Here is a 10,816-nt window from a genome sequence, read left to right on the forward strand (position 1 = left end):
AATAATGCATGGACTATATTGCTTCCTTGAATCTCCATTATTTGCTTGCCACTGCATAGGTGCCTGAATTACTGTGATAAAGTGTCTTAGGATGAGAGGCTTAAACAAAAGAAATTCATTTCCTCGTAGTTACAGAGCCCATCAGCTTCAGATCAATGCTAGAGTGGTGTGATGAGGGCTCTTTACCCAGTGTCAGAGGGCCAGCTTCTAGGTGGGTACTCACCTGGCCTTTCCTCAAAGCAGAGACTCTGGTGTCTATGTCTTATGTTACTCCAACCCACTTTGTTCAGGGCCTATGCTAAGCCACTTAGCCCATTTAACCTTTAATTACTGCCATAGAGGCCTACAGTGAAATGCTGTCCTGGTGGGGATTTGGGCTTTGAACATATGAAGTTGGGGAAAATCAACTCAGTATCAATTGCTACAAAGACCATTGTACTTATGTTGTAAGAATTGCAAGTGTGTAAGTGTGTAAGTGAGCATCTAGTTGATGCCCCCAGAGAAACACAAAACAGACTTTATGTTGATTTTAAATGAGGCCCAACTAGACTGTCATTTTGTGTGAGTTGGAAAAGTAATCCTAGAAACTAAACAAATTCAAATAGCATATCATCATGATAGCACATTACCATTATAGATCATGGGAAGGGTTTGTCTTCAGGGCCCATGTACTGAGATTGAGTAAAGAGGCACTTTTCAATGTTGTATGTGGACACTGGGATTATCTATATTTTCTAATTGTTCAGGGCAGACTCTATTGGATGCAGCCTTTTAGGCTGGTTTTCATATCATCTACTGTTTTACTATTTGAATTACCAAGGTTGTCTAAAGGAGTGTCTGAATCACTCATTGTAAGTATGAATTTGTCAATATTGCATCAACCACTGAAATTTTACTCTCTATGCTCTGAGCCTATATATATAGCCTATATATATTATTGCATACAAACAAGTCACTTTTGTAGAGAATTATTACTACAGCAATCATTGATAGCTATCTAAAGTCTTCTTCCAAACTTTCCAAAGACTTTAGAATGATACAATTCCCAAGGCACCCTGGGAATTTTTCATTAGTTTAATTTTTTTGTATCATTTTGTTTCCAAGTTATATAGAAAAGTATGATTTAGGTTATATGGAAATACGTATTTCAATGCATTGTTATGCTTTATAGTTACCCCCTGTGCTCATGTGCACACTTGTTTCTTACATTTCACTTCAAATTTCTATTCTTGAAATAAATTCTTAGTCTCCTCTGGAGCGCTTTTTTAGTGAGAGAACATCAGCTCTATTCATCTTAAAGTGTATTTTCTTGGGTTCTTTCTGTGAAATAACAACCTGGCTGCATCCGAATGTCTGTTGTCAGTGAATTTGTCACAGGTCTTTGAAGACACCATCCCATGATCCTTTTGGCTTCCTGATGGGCAAAGACAGGTGATTAACTGTTTGTTAATCAACTATTTCTTCCCTCTCTGGTGACTTAAAAAACAAAACAACAACAACAAAAAAAAAACTTTGATGTTCTGTAGATATACATGAACTACCCAGATGTGGCTTTATTATTTTTCTGTCATTTTCCCCAAATGTGCAGATTATTTTATTCACCAATTCAAGAAAATAAATTTACCCATATCTATGAAAATGATGAATTCTTCTCTCTATCCTCATTTCTTGGAATTCATTCTGAAGACATGAACTTCCCTCATATAGTTGCTTAATAAATAGATACATTTTTACTAATTCTTTTAAGCTTATTCCAGTAATTTGTCTAATTTTTCATGGATTTCAATTTAAATGTATTCACATTTTTCAACCAATTGTGAGCCCACCTTAAGGATATTTCATCTCTGGAATTGTAGGCAGCTTGAGGATACAGACTTTTGAAAAACATTTTGTGCTTCCATCCACATCTGCCTAAGAATACTAATGCACTGGACCAGTTTTGATTCCTGTTTATCAAAAGAGGTTAGAGCTTTCAAAAATAGGATAGCATCAATGCTACCATTAAACTCAGATGAAGGTAGCCTGGCTTCATGGAATGATCTAAGTTTTAGTTGTTGAAGGCATTTAGCCACAAAGACCCAGAGTAATGCAATATAGTGTACCATAGCCAGCATTTACTTTGCCACACATAGTTTTTATTTAGAATGTAAATTTGAAAGTCCAGTGAGGGGCTGGAGAGATGACTCCACAGTTAAGAGCATACATTCTTCTTGTAGATGACCTCGTTCAGTTCCTAGCCTGTCAGTCAGCTCACAACTAAGTACAACTCCAGTTCCAGGGAATCCAATGCCCTCTGGCCTTTGTGGACACCTGCACACATGTGGTGCATGAAAATTCATGTAGGTACATCTATATACAGAAAATATAAGATAAAAAATATTTAAAGGCAGATGAATCTTTGGGGAAGATTGTCATGACAACTGTTTTTAAATTGAAACAAGAAAGCAGGAGCAGAGATGGGGAAGAGAGAGCTGTAGAGATATTCTGGCATTGTTGATGTTTTGAGGACAGTGACAGTAGATAAGACTATTGAATGAAGTAGGAAAATGTGGACTCTGGAGAGAGTAGAACATGCTAGAAGTCCAATATTGAAGGAAGGATCAGGGTCAGGGGATCTAGCCAAGTGACTGGCAAGGGACTGTCACAACAGAGGAGGAAAGCCAGGCAAGGAGGGCTATAAGCTGCTTTCTGTGAAAATGAATTGAGGCATTAGTGGTGAATCATGACTTACGCTGACCATGTATTTGGCTAAGCACAGCCTGATGCAGCTGCTATGGAAAGTCCAATAACATGCAGTCTGCAGCCTGAGCTCTGGGCAATTCACATGGAATGCAGGTCCAGGAATGAGAAAAAAATTTTTTTTCAGTAATGGATCTTCCTTTTTGTCAGTTTTCCTTCTTTCTGACTCATAATCCAATGGCTAGTATTAAGGAGGCAGTAATCTCCAGAGAAGTCACTCAAACCTTATAAAATGGGCTCTATTCCCATGAACCCCTGATCTCTCAACCTAATATTTTGGTTTTTGCTACATGGAATGTGATAAGGATTGTTTCTCAATATATGTGTTATTAATGAATGATCTCTGAAATCAGCTTGTAAAACTATCTTAAAGAAGTTGTCCCCACCCTAACATGTGTGTGTTTCTGTCTGGCTTAAGAAGAAATCTAGATGTTCCCTCTCCTCCTAGTACTCTGGAGAGCTGAGGTGATTTTGCACAGGAAACGTCTTACACAAATGTATCTCTGGTGTTTTTTCAACACAAGTATGTTTAACGGACTAATTAGGTAATAGCAATATGGAGAAGTTGCACATGCAAAGGCACAAGCATATTCCAACAGCTCACAAGAGACTGATGTGTATACCGATGATGTTTGGTAGATGGATCAGTAGTGATTCAAGTTTGCCTTTGTATTATGTGATTTTTTTCTTTCTGATTAAGGTATAAGAGAAGTTGGATTATCAGAGGCATGCTTAGCAAAGCTGTGATCAAACTTAGGGCTTTAATTGCACTATATTAGAATTAATTTCACGAACTTTGACAGTGTGTGAGTCTTACCTATTAGGGCATACCTGCGTTCCTGATGAAGTACTAGTGATGGCTGGTCAGTTATCTTCTCCTTTTGCATGTGTGGTTGCACAGCTGATTAACCCATCTTCTAAGCAGGTCTTTAAAGAAGAATACAATCTGCTATACTATACATTTCAATCACATAGTGCAAGCATCCTGGTTTTCTGAAACAGTGGATAGTGCAGGAGATGGCTTCTGCAAAGGATTCATTGAGAACAGAAACTCTAGTACTGGGCTAAAGCAGCAAGTGAACATTTGTGAGGAAATGAACATGAATGTGGTCCAATGGAAGATTAGGGAAGAATACAGATAGTGGGTCAGATCTTACTAAGCCCTGGGCTAAAACAGTGTCTGGCACATAGAAGAAATAAACACACACACACACACACACACACACACACACACACACACACACACAGTCAAATAGATGAAGTAAATCAATATATTATTAGCATCCCTTTAAGATAATAGTCAATTACACATGTCTAGGATTGTCAATAACTGGCTCTGTGCTGTTTGTTATCTTTGTGTCTTTTATTATATCAGTCTAATTAAACTATTGGTTTAATATATGTTAAATTATGTAAAAACACATATTACATATATATAAATATTTAAGAACATTTATAGAAACAATATATTCTGCATACTGCCTTTTCCTAGGTACTCCCATCTTTCACTGGATTGTGGTACATTTCTTACAACTGATGGATTTCATAGATATATTGTGATCCACCAACATCTACCATTCCCTTTACAATTATGTTAATATTTACTATTTGTTTCAGCTGCAAGACAATAAAATCTCAAACAATAAGAGCTTATATAAGAAAGAAAGTTGTTCTTTTTAGTATATACAGAGTGTTGCATGAGCTACCTGTGATTGTGAGGCATCCATGTTCACTGTTTTATTGTGCACCATCTTCAATCATGCATTTCCTGCTGAAGAGCTGCAATAGCAGCTCACACCCAAGACACTCCCAGCAAGTAGGAAGGAAGCAAGAGCAAAGAATATTTCTCCTTTTCCTTTTATAGAAGCTTCCTACATGGCCACTCTTACTTGCACAGGATGTTGGAAAATATTGTATTTATTTCAAGCAATTGTGCCTCTTACTAAAAATTGGGGTGTTGATATTACAAAAAATTGGGGACAAAATAATGGGAATAAGAAATTTCTGCCACAAGGCAGGTGGGTCTCTGTGAGTTCAAGGCCAGCCTGGGCTATAGAGTGAGTTCCAGGACAGGCTTCAAAGCTACACAGAGAAACCCTGTCTCGAAAAAAAAAAATCTGCCACAGTTGGAACTCTATTCTTGGCATTTTTCAGAGGAGGAAAGACAGGATTATGGAGGTTAGGACACTCACCTCAGACACGGAATTGAAGAAGCAGGAACCATGTGAACATGTTGAGTGTCGTGGGCCTTTAAGTGTCTTCCTAGGTTGGACACATTGTCCTTTAGGGAAGCTTGGCCTTCACTGGTCCATGGTGGGTTATTTTCAACTTTGTTCTCCACTGGGAAACTCCTCTGCCTTTTAATTGTTTTTAATATCACTTTATCATTTACTTCAGCATTGTCTGAAATAACCATAAGCTATCTAAGAAGAAGCATTTGGTTCTGATGGAATGTACCTACCATGGTGTAATGCAAGAGGATACTTGTACCAGGCTTTTTCTTTTAGGCCACCAACCAGCCCCCAAATCATGACACAGAGACTTATTAGTTTTGAATGCTCAGCCTAGCTTAGACTTATTTCTGGCTAGTTATTTTAAATTAAATTAACATTAATAAACAGTTATCTTTTTTTTTTTTTTTTTCGAGACAGGGTTTCTTTGTGTAGCTTTGAGCCTTTCCTGGAATTCTGTAGACCAGGCTGGCCTCAGACTCACAGAGATCCATCTGCCTCTGTTTCCAGAGTGCTGGAATTAAAGGCGTGTGCTACCACCACCCAGATAACCTGTTTCTCTTTATCTACCATTTGCCTGAGGACTTTTTACTTTTTTTCCCTTCTGTATATCTTACTTTCACTGCTTCTAGTATCTGGCAGGTTGGCTGGCACCTGCCTGGCTTCTTGCTCTGGGAGTGTCTCTTTCTTTCTTTCTTCCTCATTCTCTCTTCCTTCTCTCCTCTCCTCTCCTCTCCTCTTCTCTAGATTCCTCCTCCTGTTTATTCTTTTGACCTGCCAGCTCTACCTAGCTATTGGCCGTTCAGCTTTTTATTAGACCAGTCAGGAGCCTTAGGCAGGCAAGGTGAAACAAATGCAACACATCTTTATATAACTAAACAAAAGCAGCATAAACAAAAGTAACATGCCTTTACCCAGTTAAAGTACTATTCCCCAGGATAAACCAATGTAACACATCTCTACACAGTTAAACATACTTGTCTACAGGGTACCGACAATGGGTTTACAGTAGAGAAGACAAAGATGAGCAAAGTCCTGAGCCACAGCTTCACATCTAAGGACATGTACAGTAAACATGTCAGACTTTTTGAAGTGTGGTAATTATTCTCTATTAAGAAGGAACTCACTAAAACGTGTTTAGTAAGATAATACAACTGTATTATTATAACCAAATGCATTTTAAAAGCTGTCTTCTCTTGTTTGCTGAAGAGATGTCAACATTTGGGTTCTTATCCATAGGTTTTTAGCCTAAACCAAACAGCTGAAGAGTTTTGCAAAGGATACTAAGAACTGGTTATTTCACCTGGCTTTTTTGTGTGTCTCCTGTGATAGCATGCACGAGACCAAGTCAGAGAGAATCCCAGCTTGGAATATGGGCATGGCCAGGTAGTGCCTTCCTTACCTGAGGAGTAGTGGCAGCTGGGAGCTGTTCTGAGAGGATGAGTCAGTCTTCTTTAGGAATGTGACCCTGATATGCAGAACCTTGTCCAGTGGATGTCCCCATACTCAGGATTATTTGCCATCACAAATCAGACTCATGGGGTTATTTTTTAAAAGAGGACATGAAGTTGAGGGGGAAAGAATCTGGGAGGAGTTAGGGGGAGGTCTTCGGGGTGAATATGATCAAAATACCTTGTGTGTGATTCTCAAAGAAGCAATATCAAAGATAATATTAAATATGACCACCTAGCAAGTTAGAAATTATTAAATGTCTCCCATTTTTTAGTTTGAATTTATTTTTATTTTTACTGAGATGTTATCAATTCCATGCAGTCTTTCTGTAAAGCTTAACATCCTAGAAAAATTAACATCCTAGAAAAATTCTGTATGAAGTTATTTCTATGTCAATGGTCGTTCAGAACCACTAAAACTCTTCACTCCCCAAAGTGGTGGGTAGTGGAGCCATTGTTGTACATAATCAAGTGAAGCCCAAACTCTCTTCTCAGCCTCCACATACATTTTGGACATATATGTACGTGATTATCAATTTTCATTTTAAACAAGAGGTACTGAGCTGTCTCTGAAATTACAATCCAAATATATTTTAAAATATATTATAAAAAGTGTATTCCTCATTGGGAGGCGGTGGTGCACACCTTTAATCCCAGTTTTCAGGAGGCAGAGTGCAAAGGATCTCTGTGAGTTTGAGGCCAGCCTGGTCTACAGAGTGAGGTCCAGGACAGGCAGCAAAACTACAGAGAAACCCTGTCTTGAAAAACCACAAAAAACAGAAGAAGAAGAAAGTATACTCCTAAAGTGAGCAATTTGAAGGCAATTATGCATCTCACTTACATTTTCTTTTATTTTTATTTTCCCTGTTATTGAAAATAGATTCTTTTCTCACACAATATATCCTGATTACAGTGTCTCCTCCCTCTACTCTTCTCAGTTTCTCCCTACCTCTGTCCACTGCATTTTACCCTGAATATTGAATATTAGATCCAGGCTTGTAGGCACATGTCAGGGGGAAATACTTGCTTAAGTAAATGAAATAAAAACAAAATGAAAATTTAGTGTAAAATAATACATGCATGATACTTACATTTCTTAAGGTTACTTGCTGAGATAATTTTCTGATACATAACTAGCCAGAATTTACAATTTCAAAAGACTATATTCTAACATATATATCCAAAATTTCAATATCAGAATAAAGTGATATATTTAAAAAGTCATTTATGTTCAAGATCTATACACCCTAAGACATTATTCTGGAACTCCTGAAAATCTCTCAATGGCGTTACTGTGGCTTGTCTCTTCTGCTATCACCCAAAAGAGCTCTCTTCTGTATTTCGCTGGCACTTGCCTTTATTTGGAGTTTGCAGCCTTTTGAAATGCTGTAGACTACTAGAACTGGACTACTCCTTCCTTCTGATTCAGCCACCTTGTATTTTCCTCTTGCTGTGGAGTACCCTGCCCTCGGCCCTGTTTCCAGTCACCCCTTGGTCAAAGACGGCATCATTTCATACTGAGAAGAGTACATTAAGAAGCACAATAATAATAATAATAAATGTTAATCAAAAAACTGCATGTGTCTTTCTGATTGTGCCAGTGTTGTGGTATTCAATTATGCAATTTCCATTGGCATATTAATCATCTTTTCAACAAACAAGCCAGCGTTAATTAAAGCAAACCATGGATAAAGACATGTTGCCGGATCATCATTCTGTTTATCACAGTGCACAGGCTGGCCGTTAAGTAAATTCTGGACTGTGAGATGAATTTCAATGTTGGCTTCCTCTTTTTTCTTCTTGTTGTTGGAGTTAGAATGTAACTCATCTAACAGTAATAACAACAAACTTCAAACTTCACAAAAGAAAGATGAATTTGCCTGTAATTAATGGTGAAGATAGAAGAGCTGTACATTTATATGTAGAGTTGAGTTATTTACAAACAAATAATTTTTGAAGGTTTTCTTTTTTTTTCTTAACTCTCAGTGCCATAAAGACAAAATTAAATAGTAAATTTGTCTCCTTCTCTCTCTTTTCCAAGAAAAAAAGAAGTACTTTTTAGTAAAGATTTAGTAGTTGTAGTTTGGGCACAATAATCTGTCCTTTTCAATAAAAAGGATGGATTCACAGTATTCGATCATGTGGAATTTAAATCTTTGAATTTTAACTAAGGTAAAGTATTTGTTAGCAATAAAACATAGGCCATCACACTTTCTGTGTTGTTCAAGCTGAGCTGCAAATGTCCTTCAACTCTTGACAATTCTCCTTTATAAATAATTATTATGTTAGCTCCATTCTTTCCAAGCCTACAAACACTAGCAATAATCGTTATGGAAGGCATAAATCAATTTAACAAATACAGTTAAAACAAAGGAAATCAAATGTTTGCTATTTTACTGAGTCCCTGTAAGCTCCACGTTGGACAGTAATAGTTATAATTAATCTTAAAACTCTAGTTTCCACAAATGCATCTTTTGTTAGGCTCTTAAAATATAGAATCTCCACATGCAGATTATCTTCATGTTGGTTATATATGTATTTCTTCAGCATTTCATGTTTTTGACAATGCGTTATACATGAACTCTACTAAATGCAAACATTGCTACCATTGCACATTGTTTCTTTCGTAGTTGAAGCAATACTACTGCTTTTTCTAAAGTATTTGAAAACCTAAAAAAAAATTTGTGGAAAATTCATCTATATTTACATTGTGCTTTGGAAAAATTGATGAATATAAAAACGAAGAAATATCTCTGCACCATCAGAGTAAAGGAATATTAGTAGATCTTCTTACTTATTTATAGGTTTGTTTAGCTCAAGGCAGCAGTTATAGTGACTGACTAGAGTTGATAGTGCAATAAATATAATAAATAGTACACATAAAATTTCTGGTAAATGCTAACTCTTTAAAATGATTCTGATTAACAATTGATATAGTTAATTAGTAAGAATTTTAATTAGATTGATAGTTTTTGCTATGAGATTAATATAAATAATTATTGATGAGGAATTTACAAATGCTGTGTTATTAAATACTAGCTATATTATAATGCAAAGTGAAATATAATGTATAGTTACATAGTAATGAGCACCTACCATTGGCAGTAGTTGGGGATGCATAGTGGATCTGTTTCCCAAACTTTACTGTGTGTGTGTGTGTGTGTGTGTGTGTGTGTGTATTTTGGATTGACTTGACCTTATTGACCTCCATCACCATTTTTTTTTCAAATCTCAATAAATTTCTCTTTGTGGAAGCAATGTTTACCAAAAGGTAGTATAGCAAAAGTCAACTCTGCTCACAGATGCTCAATGTGCTTAATCTTTCTCATTTTGAAAATCCTAGATGTCTGATTATTTTCTGTTAAAGGCTTCCATGGCAAATTAAAAACTTGTTCTTCTAGAAGACTCATTGATCCTGAGACTGCCAGTTAGTAGTTTAGTCTCATATGAAATTTTGAACTTCTGTTATCTTGGGCACCAATTTCTTTAGCAACTATTTTACATATTTTTTTAAAAAGTGATTTCTAGAGGTGCTCATCAGCATTAGAAAATCTAATAGTAGGGTATCGGAGGAATGAATATTTTATTGAAAAGTAGATACTTAAAAGTGACGGTTGTTTTTGGATTCAAACCTGGAGAAAGGGAGCTAATGAAGTCTCCACTCTCATGCGTTTCATGCTTTGTGAGAGCCTTGGAAAATCTTACTTCATGTTCACAACACACATTGCAAATGATGAATGAACTTCTTTTATTCGCCCTCCTCTATCCCTTGATGGCATCATGCCAAGGTTGTAACAGGTACATAGGAAGTGTGGATGGTATTCACCAAATTCCACCTTTGGCCTCATTTCCATTTGGCATGTCTAAAAAATTGTCACCTTTAATAACAAATATTTTGCAATACTTCACCCACATCTGTATCCATCAATAGACAGTTCATCTGTCTACTAATATTTATCTCATGTTACCTGTGACTAGAGATTTTTGTCTCTCTTTTAGAACATTTCTACAAACTATTACCTACTTATCTCTAGAATTCTCCTATCTATTCCTGTGAAGTGAATTTTTCAATTTCACAAATTATTTTGCCTGATAAACCTTAGAGCCACTCATTCATTAGCTGATCGGACACTTTGGCTGGTTTATCTTGTTCTGGCTGTGTTTCCCTGTCCTGTTCCATGAAACCATCTTATCATTGGCATGCCTTCTCCAAGCCTGTCCACTCACCTTTTCCTTATCCTGCCCCTGATTTCTGATAATTTTTTCCATATCCAGGAGGTCAGTTCCTACTTATGAATGTTCTCAATCAAAACCCTAATCATCCTTAACACAATGTATCAAAAACCTAATTTTTCAAATTTCCCCCCAAATTAATCACTTCTCCTAGATCCTTCA

The sequence above is a fragment of the Onychomys torridus genome, chromosome 16, assembly GCF_903995425.1.
Source record: "Onychomys torridus chromosome 16, mOncTor1.1, whole genome shotgun sequence".
NCBI classification, from domain to species: domain Eukaryota; kingdom Metazoa; phylum Chordata; class Mammalia; order Rodentia; family Cricetidae; genus Onychomys; species Onychomys torridus.